Source organism: Solanum tuberosum, unplaced genomic scaffold, assembly GCF_000226075.1.
Source record: "Solanum tuberosum cultivar DM 1-3 516 R44 unplaced genomic scaffold, SolTub_3.0 scf00073, whole genome shotgun sequence".
Classification (NCBI taxonomy): domain Eukaryota; kingdom Viridiplantae; phylum Streptophyta; class Magnoliopsida; order Solanales; family Solanaceae; genus Solanum; species Solanum tuberosum.
Window position 1 is genome coordinate 507,985 of NW_006239002.1, and position 14,323 is coordinate 522,307.

The following is a 14,323-nucleotide window of genomic DNA, read 5'->3' on the forward strand; positions in this document are numbered from 1 at the left end:
TCTATTCTTCAATTATAGAGAGGTGAATAGTAGTTGTCCAAATTTGGAGAACTATTATTCACCTCTCTATTTTACTTTTTGATTATTATAATATTATTTCTATTATATTACTAATTGAGTCTTTATCATTTTGTTATTATTTTCTAATGTAATATAACATTTAACAAGTTACTACTTCCGCCCAAATTAATAATTTTTCTATTTTATTTTTTAAAAGAATTGGTCACTTTAAATATGTAACATAATGTTATTTTAATATTATTTACATTATATAAGATTATTAATTAAGTCTCTAATATTTATAATTATTTTCTAAGTAATATAACATCTAAAACATATTATTGATAAGTATACTACTTCCATTCCGAATTAGCAATTTTTTTAATTTAATTTTACAATCTTTTTTGTCATTTTAAATATGTAATTTAGATTATAATTATTTTTCATTATGAAGTATGCACAAAATTTACATGATAATTTAAAAAATCTACTTTTTATGTGATAGTGAAATTATTAAACTACACTTTTTAAAGAGCATGAAATATTTGATGCAATAGTTCAAAATGGAATATGGGAAGTAATTAGTACACAAAATAATTGGATACAAGATGAAATTGTTAATTTAAACAATTTTTAGCTACATAAAAAATAAGGACAAAAAATACTCATTTTGAACTCCGTAATGCATTAATAGAACATTTATGAGAGTAACGTAATAGTCTTGAAAGTTGAGTATTTACGTAAAATTTTAAATAAATTTTACGATAATACAATATTTATGATGCAATTATATTTCATCAATGATTTCACTTTTATTTGAATTGTTCGTTAATATGTATTATATATAATATTTATCGCAATTTATGTTATTTAGAATAAAATATAATTTTTATATTAAATGAAGAATTTGAAAAATAAAATAAAATTTTTGTATTAACATTAAAGATTATAGAGTGATTATTTGCAAAAAGAAGAAATGATTTATATTATGAAATAAGAAAATAAGAATAAAATAGAAATAATAATATAATATTGAGGAGAGAGAAAAAGTATTTCTTTTTAGAGAGTAAAATAGAGAATTGGGTTGGAGTTGATTGTCTAGAAAAAATAGAAAACTCTATATTTGGAGAGTAAAATAGATGATAGGGTTGGAGATGCCCTTAGCAAAAAGTGAATAATTGAAAATTTTGGTAGTCTTTCTTGTCTTATTAGAAAATAAAGTAAATGGAAAATAATAGCGTCCCCGGCCCCAACATGCACGTAAAAATATTGTTTGTTCATTTGAAGAACTTCTTTAGATAATTTCTAGAATGACATTCGTACCAATACCTTATTCAAAAGCCTAAATTTATAGGTGAAAATTGACGGTGAAGACCATGACCTAGTGCCTGTTTGGATTAACATATTTTTAGGTATTTTTAATTTTTAGGCACTTTTTTAATTGTGGAAGTGCTTGGAAATGTTACACAGTGCTGTTAAGCACTCATTTTTAGGTTAGAAAAGTTCAAAAATACATCAAAAGTAAGATACCATTCACTTATGACTTTTTTTTCCCCAGCAAATTTACCACTAGACAGTGTCTAGTGGCCTTTTATTAAACATAAAAATATCAATAGGGATAAGTGCAAGCAAGGGGGGCTAGGTCTTACCTTACTAATCCTAATGAAGTACCTAACGTCTACTACCTAACAAGCATGAAGAAAATAAGAGCTAGAGAGAACTAAGTATTTTCTGATCACCACAGAGTTTTGTAATACACTCCATGATGATATTACAAATGAGGATGCTTAAATAATGTAAAAATATGCCAATCAAAGAAGAAAGTTGAGTTATCAGCCTCAAACTTTCTATTACAAACGCATGAATTAAAAAGGATTGCTTGCCCATCAAAAGTAACTTGAAGTATTTTTCGCTTGTCTTCTTCTTCAAACCTATCCAACAACACTTGATAATTCATACTTTCTTTATGGATTTATTGGATCTTGTTGAACCTATTGATATTGTCAAATGGTTCTGCTTTGCCTGTCACATCGGTAGGTGCCTTGGAACAAACTCCTCAGTCAGTTTACCGTCCCAACTAGGTTGCCTTTCATGTGTCTTCTTTTTGCTTTTGTTGCTTCCACTTCTTTATCGCCTAGGTGATATATCTCCTTCCCTAGCCACTCTATCAAAGCATATGACCAGCATATCTTCCTCATCTTCATCAAGAGAATGCTCGCCTAAATCAAGCATATTGTCTTCCTCATCTTTATCAAGAGAATCCTAGCTCGCCAAAATCAATTGTATTTGACACTAGGGCCCTTACTCATTCTTCTTTGCAATCACACATTTAGGCACAAATATAGGAGCCTTCTTTGCAATCACATATTTAGGCACAAATACAGGAGTTTTTGGACTTAATTTGCAATTCAAAGTAGGTGGTGAGACCTGCTTTTCTTGGATCAAATCGTTGTCATTCTCTGTTAACTTTACTTGCTTTCCAGTAGTCTTTGATAAAGCATCAAAGCTATTCAAACATAATAGGTCTCTTGAAGAATTACTAATATCTTGCCTCTTCTCACTGTCATGAAAATTTTCAGTCTCACCCTTTTCACTACATGGAGAATTATTTTGACTAGTCGGGAAAAGGCTCCGATTCACTTATGACTTTTAACTTTTAACTTATAAATTATTTTTTATAAGTCCATCCAAATCGCCCTAGCCCTTATGGTTCCAAAAGCAATAATGGAACACCTCAAATGACAAAGTAGTGTTGTGGATGTTCAAGTGTAGTTGGTACAAGGAACTTTAATTTGGCTTTAGTTCCTGACCAAACTTGAAGTTTATTAGTTACATGCAATGCACCTTGTTTCACCTTATCCTATCGCGTGTTATAAATGTCCATATATATTTGAGTTTAATATGTTTTATTGGAATAGATGTTCTATCAAAAACAATATTTTTATTTCCATCAAGTAAAAATAAAGTAATTGGGTATATAGCACGTCCTTCCCAAACTCGATCCACATGTAAAATTAGTAGTGATTTTGTTGTTGTTGTCATTGACATAAGACGTTGTGTTGGGCCTAAAATGAGGTTTGATTTGCAGTGGTCCAAAGTCATTGAACCTGCACATAAAGTGCATTAAAATGACACTTCTCAAATTATATAACATATGTGATAAGTTTAAACTTTAAAGACAACAAATAAAAAATAATAATTACGGGATAGGACTTAAAACATATATGTCCTTTATTTTCCATTTATAGCGAGTGTTTAAAAAATTGTACTGATAAATAGCGATAGATTAGATTAATTAAGTGCAAATATAACGTATAGATTGTATTATCAGATTTAATAGCAAATAAATTGTAAACCCGTCTTCTTCTTTTGGTTTATTTCTCTTGTATATTTTTTATGACAAATGACTGTATGTTATATTTATATATTTAGATCTTCTTCTTTGTATGTATCTTCTCTGCATTCCATTGTATGGGAGAGATTGAGAGAGAAAAACATAGAACGTGTCTTAATTCTTCTTCTTTCCATTGTATGTTGAATATGTTGTATGTATAAATTTGTATTTTTTTTAGGCTTAAGTCATCTGCGACCCCTTAAAGTTGTCCGCATATTTCACTTGAACACCTTATCTTAGGCTTGTTCCAATTAAACACCTTTTTTAGTCAAAAAATAAATACCTATTGAACATTTTTTAACAATCAACTAAAAATAGAAATGGTGTGTTATACACTTGCGGCTGACGTGGCATTGTAACTAATCAAAAGAAGACACATGGCATTGTCCCATAATAACAATTTAAAAATAAATTAGAAATTAAAATAAAATAAAAAGTATGTTTTCAGCCAAAAAAAAAAAAAAAAAACCTTTCTTCCTCTTTTTTCTTCATTCCCTATTTTTATTTTTATTTTGCCTGAACACACGCACAACGATTGACAATTAAAATTGTGTACACTCCGATAACCATCCTTATTCCACCTTTTTTCCTTTCCATTCTTAATTATATAAGAAAACAACTTCAGATTCGTATTAGTTTTGTCGGAAAAAATGGAGTTTAGTCGGAATTGTTTTTGACTCAATTTGATTTTATTTTTGACGAAATTCTCTTTACAACTCAACTGAAAATCTTTAACAGTAAACTCTTTTGATCTTTTTGTGTTTTTACTGGTTATTTATTTCATTGATGTTTTTCCGATGAAGTGAACAACGATGATGATATTGATGATAGCGGAATGATGCTAAAAAGAAAGAATGAATGAAGGATTATATGGGAAAGGGGTGTGTGGAGGGATGGTAGCAAATGAATTTGGCCGATGAGGTTCAAGTAATTTTGAATTGAGAATTTCAATTGGGGAAGACAACTGGGTTTTTTCTTTTTTAAAAAAAATTATGTTCAGATTATGAATTTTCTTATATTGATATGTCCATTTTTTATTGGTCAGCAAAAAAAAAATTATGCATTCACGCGCGTACTTACAATTGTATTGCACTTATAATGACATGTCATCAAAAAGTATTTAATAGGTACATGTTTTGAACGATAGAGGTGTTCAATAGGAACAACCTCTAGTTGATGTGTTTAAGTGAAATATGCGGACAACTTTAAGGGGCCGCAGATGACTTAAGCCTTTTTTTTATTGGGAGATGTTGTATGTAAAATTATTCGCACAATGATAAGGGCTATTAAGCGTGCACAATGTATCACTGAATGTGTCGATACATTGAAATTGAGTGAACGCATGCAAGTGATACATGCATACTAAATTAATACAATAATTATGAATCGTAATTAAATTAACTTATTATAACTATTAATGGTAAATATACTCTAAATTATAATTATTTAAGAGATTTATGTAACTTTAATAATGTTGATAAATTAATAAGAACTTAAAACCAAATAATCAAATAGAATTAACCAGTATAACGTTCACACCCTAAATCATGATATCTTCTTATAAAATATCGTAAATATAATAAGACCCCATTTTCGATCCTACTTTTCCTTTTTATGTAACTACTACAATCATTAATTTATTTTCATTTACTAATAAAATTACATATCACATCCTTTTTATACCGAGTCGCATGTTATGCCATGCTAGGTTATGGAACTTTATTTCACTCGGAAATTGCCCTAGAAAGGCGCATATTTACTCACTTGAAATTATTCTCTTTTTTTAGTGGCATTATATGACATTAGTTTTTTAAAAGAATGATTTCGTATATAAACTTTGTTAGTATTTTTTATTTATTTATATTATTGTTGTTGTTGTAATTTTCAAAATCCAACAAGAATTTTGTTGTCATTTCAAGAGTGGAACAAAAATAAACACAAGTATCAACTTTCTAGTTGAATATTTAATGAATGTTAATGTGATATTGGGAAGTATGCAACAAGAACGCAAATATCTATATATATATATTCTCGATTGGTACATTTCATAGTAATAAAATATTATTTTGAATATTAAACATCAATTGATATTGTATGACAAGTCTCATGTCAAACGTTTTGGGGAAACTCGTATTATAAAACCTTTCTTAAGACTTAATTATATAGATGACAATACTTTATCAATATTACAAATATAAAGTTTTTTTTTTTGTTACTTATATAGCAATTTTAAGAATAATTTTTTTTTATAATTCCTAATTTCACGCTATTCCATTTACTTTAAGAGGATTCGGCAGTGCCTTTTCCATCCAGTTGGTCTAGTCCCCCTTTAATTTGCTGCCATTTGTCACATAATGATCTAAGGGTCAATAATTATTTAACCAAATCAACCTCTTAAACCATGGTTAAGCTACAGTGTCCACCGCCGGACGAAGATCGAATGAGCATTTCGCAAGGGCTACTGGGCATATGTGGATATATTACTTGTCCTCCTTCTCCGGGAATAGCATTAGGGCAGCATGCATGAGGGTCGAGATTTTGGTGAAGGAGTTTCTCGGCAGTTCCTCATCCCTCTCGCTCCCGGCTTGCCACAATGGTGGTTGTTGGCTGCTCCCAGCTTGCCATACAGAAGGCTGATGACTTTCCATTAGAGTTTGATGGTGAACTTGAGCTGCATGCCCCTATAGTGGAATCGAAATCCATGGAAAGAAAATAGGGTTATTGTTTATGGCTTCCTGAGGAGTAAAGAAATGAAGTTGGGGAGGTGGATTCGAGTCCATTGGCGGGTTGAAGTGTGGCGGGAGGCCCCACTGTGGGTGCATGTTGTGGAAGAGAGATGGTGCCACAACTGGAGCTAGGAGGGACAATACATTTTCCATCAAGTAGTGGTTCACATAGTTGTCCATTGCCAACTTCATACCCTCCGTGATAAGCTGAGCCAAGAAGTTGGGGTTTTGAATGATTATCATGGTGTTCACCCCATTGATGTCCATCGTGAAGAAGACTGCTTGGTCCCTCAGACTATATTCTATCTAAGATTGGGTCTGGTGTAGCGGATGGACTAGTTGGGTTGCCACCACCAAAGGATGCTGAGCAACATGTTGGGGGATATGGGAACAGTTGTTCATGTTTGGACGAGAGGAATTGAGCAACTGGGAGCGGGGTTGTGGGAATTTTCTCTTATTCAGGGGAATTAGTGGTCTCAACATGGTTCCCAATTATGAAAGATATAGTAGAAGGAGTGGAGCGTAGGTTAGCATGAGATGATTGAAATTTTTTTAAGTGAGATTTATAGAGTATAGCATTGGTCAATAGAATAGTAGGGTTGCTAGGGGAAAGATTTGGAGGAAGATTAGTTTCCTCTATTTGCATGTCCACATGTCCATCGATGTTAGCCACTTAGCCAGCTTCGTCTGCCACCTGGGTATTATTTCGTAAAGAGGACACTTGAGTGATAGCCAAGAAATTACCCATGGTTTTTAATTGGCCAGGGTTAAAAAGGGAATTACGATTTGCTAGCAAATATTAGGCCTGGAGAAACTTTTGGTGCACGTTGGAGGCACGTGTCCATTTTTATTGAAGGGATACTTCGGTTGTATCGATTGCGATAAGGCATGCCAAGAGGCGTCCTGATGAGCCGTCTACTCTTGGAAATTGCTGGGATCGGAAGACGAACAATCATTCGCATCAACGGGAAGCGAAACAAATTTATTAGAGATGTTAATAGAGGGTTTGCGTATGTTCAAGACATTATTTCTTTCCTTGTAGGGACGATCCTGCGATTCATAGTCTCTTGAAATTGAACTCCATTAGAATGCTTTGATAAATTAGAATTTTTTGAGAAATCCGAATTAACGGATTTAAAAGCTAATTTTTGAGTTGAAAGGAACTTACCTGATGCCGTTGAGAAAATTTTGACATTGATACTTGGGTTATCTAGTGATTGATGTTGCTTTGTGTGTTCACCCCTTACGCTTTGGTTCTTTTTGAATTTTGGCGATTGCCCCTTCTTAGCGAAGGACACTGTTTGCAAGTCAGTGACTGCCATTTGTTTTGCGGGAATGGTAGCATGATCATTTTGAGATTTATCCTTCAATTATATGTACTGATACTTTGTTTGGATATGTCCAAGTCGACCACAATTTTTACAGAGGAAACCTTCTCATTCATATACAATTGTTTGTGTGTGCGACCTTATTTGTATCCGATTAATGACTGGCACATCCATGGGACCTCGACACACAAACGCGCATATCTTCCTCTAAGAGTGGCACTCGTGCATGCATCAACTTTTAGCAACTTACCTATTGCGCCACATATTTTCGTTAACAACAGTCCATCGTAAAAAAATGTTGGAAAGTGTGAGAGAGCCTGATCCAGGCGGCTGAGTGTGTCAAACTTCCCTCATCAGGAACAAAGTTTGGTTCCCACCGTCTCACAGAGAGATAATGGTCGTTAATAAACCAGGGCTCCTTCTGTAGTGCAGTCATCATATTCTCTTCTTTGAAGAATTTAACAATATAATAGTCAGCTCCCAGATCGATGAGAGGGAAGTTTTCCATGGTTTCCAGAGATCTTGAATTTTGGACTTTAGATAATGGTGAACTATTCTTCTCCCCATCAGTTTTATAATAAGCGAGCATCTCCAAGGGGCATGAAGTGTTTCCTTATCTTCTTTAGACAAATTAATGGTTCTAATACCATTAATGAGTTTGTCAGTCTCCACTTCCGAGCTGGATTGAGCGGAGTGCAGATGATCTGCTTCAGAAGCTTTCATTGTAATATCAATCATTGGCTCCTCAACTAGTACTTTGTCTTTAAAGCTAATTCCAGAGAGGCAGGGTAGCAAGGATTTTCCAGGGACAGATCCGGGGGTTTAGGAGGAATGAAGAGGTTGTCTGTAGAACAGTTAGTGTCAATCATCATCTTAGTGTCCATCTTTGGGTTAAAGGTAGAGAGAGATTTTAGAGAGAAGTAGGAGCATTTTGGTAAAAACTTATAAAGTATTTATTATAAGCATATTTAGACAAACAATTTTTTTATTAGCTAGTAATAAACATGTATAAAGTATTTTCTACTTATACCTTGCTTGTATTTTTAAGAGTAACAAGATATAAAAGTATTTTAGACTAAGAGTCTGTTTGGCATTGCTGCTAAAAACTGTTTATTTTTAGAAGCACTTTTTTAGATGGATTTTTAAAAAAGTGCTTTTGAAAAATAATAATTTGTGTTTGGCTAATTCATTTGAAAAGTGTTTTTGATAAGCAAATCGTGTTTGACTAATCTTTTTTTAAAAGTGCTTTTGAGAGTCAAAATACGAAAAAAGGGAAGTATCAATGTACTTTTAATACTAAATTTATTTTATAAAGAGAAACTATTTTAAATATCTATTAGAATTTTTTTATGGAAATATGCATATTCAAATTTTCAATCAATATTATACATAAATAAATAAAAATATTAACATGATGACTTAAATATAATTCAAAATATCAAGAAAAATAAATTTAAAAACTATTCCACAAATTAAATCACTATATACAAAAAATTCACCACAAAAATAAATAAAATCCTTCATATTTTTAATCCTACAAAAATGTTGTTGCTACATTTATTTTATGATTCTGTAAAATAAGACGTAAAATAATATATAAAATATAAAATAATAATAGTATATAAACATAAAATAAAAAATAAAATTCTTGTATGAAACTTAACCAAATTTATGACATATTAATAAATATGTATATATGGGAGGGATATTTTAGTCTTCAAGAAAATAATTTCTTCTTCTGTTTCTGCTGTTTTTAAGAAGAAGCATTTTTTAGCATCTTCCCAACAACAGAAAAACTGCTTTTGCTTTCATTTAAAAGCAGTTTTGAGAATTCGCCAAACACTATTATTTTTCAAAAAAGTGCTTTTTTCAAAAAAACACTTTTGGCCTCCCAACTAGGGTTGTTCAAAACCGAACCGAAATCGATAACCCGAATCGAAAAAAAGTTATTGATTTATCAGTAATAGGTTATTGGTTTAGCGGTTTAGATAACAGTTTCAACTTTTTTTGTTATCGGGTTATCGGTTCTTAACGATTTGAGGTTTTTTCTTAATGAGTTAACCGATAACCCAATAGTAAATTAAATAATTATATATATATATACCATTTTGTATATAAAGTCCTTGACTTATAGTTTGGTTTCCTACTTTTATTTCTGGCCATCTCAAAATCTTGGTTAAGGGATAAGGGTCTGAAAAATATCCCAATTTTGGTCAAATTTGCTGTTGCGATACTAAACTTTCATGAGGACCTATTACCTCCCTAGATTATTTAATACCGTATTTTAAACATATATATTTGCCCACGTGGACATAAAAAATAATGCAAAATTATAAATAGTAATGTGTCCACGTGGGCACATATATACCTTTAAAAATACACTATTAAATAGTTCAAAGGGTAAAAAATAACGGTAATTAAAATAGTCTAGGGAGGTAATATGTCCTCATGAAAGTTTAGTATCGCAACAGCAAATACGACCAAAGTTGGGATATTTTTCTGACACTTATCCCCTTGGTTAATCTACAATGTAAAAGTGTTTGCTTTTGAGCAAGATGCAACTTGTGAACCCATGTACATGATTCATTCGATTTGTCACCTTGTTTCTAAGTGTTTTTCATTAATTTGTTTTTGTGTCAAATTTTAACGGTTAAACCGATAAACCAATAACCGATAAATCAATATCTTAATGGTTCTATAACGGTTTAACATCACTACAAATCGATTACTAATAAATCAAACCGATATACTTCAAAACCGAACCGATTGATATGCAGCCCTACTCCCAACAACAATGTCAAACATGCTCTAAGTATATCTATTTCAAGTATTTTTAAGAACAAGCTATAAAGTATTTTAGACTAAGAGCCCGTTTGGATCGACTTAAAAAAAGTAGTTTTAAGTAAAAACAAAGTCAATTTTAAATGACTTTTAAGTCAAAAAATAAAAAGTAGGAGGAGACCTGCTTTTGGTTTTTGACTTATTTTAAGTTATTTTTTTACCTTGTCAAACACTTCCTAACTTATTTTAAGTTATTTTTTTTTATTTATCAAACACTTTCAAAAGTCAAAAACAAATTTAAAAGTAAGGTTGACTAACTTTTAAGTCAATCCCAAACACCCTCTAAATATATTTATTTCAAGTATTTTTTAGAGTAAGGTATAAAGTATTTTCTATTTATATCTTGGGTACAAATGATGTAATAAGTATATCTAGATGAGGTATTTTAAAGATCAAAATGTAAAATCTTTATGACATACTAATTATATGTCTATAAAAAAGTTTGATAATAAAAGAATATATATATTTATGGTATAGTAATTAGTAGATGCTGAATGTATCTGTTAGGAATGAAAAAAATTAGTCGAATATGTACTGTCACGATGAGGAGTTGTGTGTCGTGGTTAATGAATTAACATTAGACCTATTTCAAGTATATCAATATATATTCCTTTTATCTAATAATAGTTGTCCACTATCGACTTAATAAACATTTTAAGAAATACTCTAATACTTATAAATAATAGAGATAAGTTTAATGTTTTGGGAAATGTATTAGATATAGAATAATATTTAATATTAAGGGTAAAATAGACACAAAAAATAATATTGTGTCTTGAATTTTTAAATTGGACAAATATTATTGAATAACTATTTTTAATAGTGAATAAGTATAAAATATGCTATTAAGGTAAATATTTTATGTGCAATAATAATTGATTGATAATCATTAATGTTGTCACATATATGTAAAAAAAATATGTCTTAAGTTTTTTTCCCGTTTTGGTCTAGAGGTGATTCGTTCACTTTGGGCCATGCAAAATTTTCCGTTTGGGCCCAATAGAAAAGCTTTGTATAGGAGAGTTGGATCAAGTTTAAGCCCATAAATAAGGCGTCACATCTAGAATGATCCAAGGGTGTGAGGCGAAAGAGAGGGAAACAATGGCGGCGCGGCAAAAGTGAACCAAAGTGAGTGTTAAATTCTATTCTATTGCTTGAAAAATACCACCCCGCCCGTACCCTGATTTCAAGGGAACCAAAAACTGCACCGACGAGCTTTCATCTTTCATCGGTTTAGAGAGAAAGCCTCGTTAACACCAATTATCTACCAGCCATTCTTCCTACTTTTCATACTCTCATCCACTCACTCACTCTTTCCCCCAAAATACACAATTCACTTTGAAGCCCTAGTTTCCCAGATTCTTGATTCAAACTCTCGCTGTCTGTCGATTTCTTTATCTGCAAACAAAGGTAAATCTTGAAAGTAGTTTAAGGTTCCGTTTTCCCTTTTTCAAACCCCCATTTGCCTAAATGTGGTAGAAACAAGAAAAAGGGGAAACTTGATACATTTTCCATTTTACACTAAATTCATGCATTTGCAACTAGATTTTATTTATTTATTCTACTGTTGGTTTTAGTGTTTCTGGTCTTTTTTTTAATCTCAAAGGGGCTGAATTTTGGCTTGTCTACTTAGTTCTGAATGCTCAAGTTAAGCTTTAGGGATGCATGGGTTTTCTTGAACATCCTTTAGTCAGATGAGCTTTAAATCTGAATTGGCTGTTGGATATGGTGTATTATTGCAACTCAAGCTTTGGTCCGTCTCTTTCTTACAGATTAGTTTCTAAAGACAAAGGTTTGGATAGATAAGCAGATAAGTTCAAGAAAAAGAAAGAAAAGAGACCTTTACCCTTTGGTTAGGAGATAAGTGAATAAATAATTTGTGTAACACTCAAATCTATAGGTTGACTCTCCAGTGCTGCAAAGTATGATGTAAGTTCCAAAAACAAACCTTGCAATCTTGATTCAAACTCTTTTCTGTAGATTTCTTTATCTGCAAACAAAGGATAATCTTGAAATCTTGAAAGTATTTTAAGGTTCCATTTTCCTTCTTTAACCTATTGCAAGCATTGTTTGCCTAAATGTGGGTAGAAACAAGAAAAGGGGAAACTTGATACATTTTCCATATTACACTAAATTCATGCATTTGCTACTAGATTGATTTATATATTCTACTGTTGGTTTTAGTGTTTCTTGTTTTTTTTTTTAAAATCTCAAAGTTGCTGAATTTTGGCTTGTCCATTTAGTTTTGAATGCTCAAGTAAAAGCTTTAGGGATGCATAGGGTTTTCTTGAACACCCTTTCGTCAGATGAGCTTTAAATCTGAATTGGCTGTTGGATATTGTGTATAAATGCAACTCAAGCTTTGGTCTGTCCCTTTTTTACAGATTAGTTTCTAAAGACAAAGGTTTGGATAGATAAGCAAATAGGTTCAAGAAAAAGAAAAAAAGAGTGACTTTCTTACCCTTTGGGTAGGAGATAGATGAATAAATAATTTGTATAACACTCAAATCTATAGGTTATGACTCTCTAGTGCTGCAAAGTATGGTGTAAGTTACAAAACAAATGTCTTACTAAAATAGATACATATGTCTTTCACAGTTATGCTATTATCAAACAAAAATTTCAGAAAATAGAAAGAACCAATGATATTCTTTTATTGTTTATTTGTAGAACTATAAACCATGATCTAGCTTCCTATTCCATTCAAATCTATGAAATGCAATTTAGTGGAAATATGTGTACATTCATTAAGTTAAAATTATGATCCTCATTTTACTTCTTGAACATGTAATCAATTTCGAGTTCTACTCTTATTCTGTCTTGATGTCCTATTTTGACTTCACAGGATGATTGACATGAATGTTAGCAAGTTTATATATCATATAATTCAGAAGATGTATGGGTAGTAATTTCTATGAATAAAGAAATAAAATCTATTATGAAGAGTATAGGGGGCCATCTTTCTACCATTTAATTAATGGTATATCCTGTTTAGTTTTATTTAGGGAAGTGGACATTATTTGGGACAAACTGTTGAGGAAAGTATGCTTTTGTAGTCCCTGCTAGGAAAACCATTTATATCAACTTGAAAACTACCATATCTCAATATTTCGCCTGTCATTGTCTTTATATTTCTTCCAGAAACTAATAGGTTTGTGTGCACCCTCAATGAAGTGGTTGAGAACCATGAGGTCTCATGTCAAATTCTAGACACTAGGTGATTTCTTCCCGTATGTTCTAGCCGTCCTAGCCTTGGTAGACAGAGTTACTTAGTACCTGTTGTTGTGGAAGGTGACAGGTATCCCGTGAAATTAGTCGAGGTGCACTCAAGTTGGCCCGGACACCACGATTATCAAAAAAATAAACTACTAGTTTTGTATTCCAGATCAGTGTACTCATCCAGTCCGCTAAAAGGGCGTTGGAACTCAGTGCGGCTCTATGCTCATTTCGAGTAAATTATAGATGAAATAAACTTTTTTACAAAAAGTTGTCAAGCTTGCAAATTTTACTTGCCCTTGGTTCACAGCTTCTTTTCAGGTCTCATGTGGCATGTGGGAGCCATTCCATGAAAATGCTCTTTTATTGTTTGAGCTTTCTGGAAAATATTATTATCTTCTTTCTTCCGTATCTAATATTGCACCCTTGTGCTATCAAGAAGATGAAACACTGCTCATCGAATCTTTTTGCGCACCTGGTCTGGTAAGGGACAAAACACAGGTTCGATTCGTACTGGGCAGGTTGAGAGTGGTGTCTGCTCCCCTGTACCTGGGGGAGTTGGATGGCTGTTTGCTATTAGGGATTTTTGTTTTGCACAAAAGAAATAGTATATTAAGTAAGAAAATTAGGGATGCCAAGCAGGGCCTCAATGATCTCCAATTGTATTGTTGTTCCTGAGTAGTCTTTTGGTAAGTAAATAATAAGTTTCACATTTTTATTTTTAAATTTGACAATTTATGGACTAACTACCAATTCCAAGGACTTTATGTATAATAAATTATAGAAGGAGGACTAGTGTATTTGGATAACTCCCCCCC

The 14,323-nt window shown here is 32.0% G+C and overlaps 1 protein-coding gene across 3 annotated transcripts in view; it reads left to right on the forward strand.

Annotated features, from left to right (window-relative positions):
* Window positions 1-11,345: 11,345 nt before the first annotated feature.
* LOC102596310 (pathogenesis-related homeodomain protein) overlaps window positions 11,346-14,323 on the forward strand; it is a 10,517-nt gene continuing 7,539 nt past the window's right edge. For 2 of the 3 annotated variants that reach the window (XM_006346277.2, XM_006346280.2), the window contains exon 1: window positions 11,346-11,699. The gene's annotated coding sequence lies outside the window, so the exon portion shown is untranslated. Of the gene's footprint in view, window positions 11,700-12,061; window positions 12,219-14,323 lie in introns of all 3 variants that reach the window. The other variant, XM_006346279.2, reaches the window with a different exon arrangement.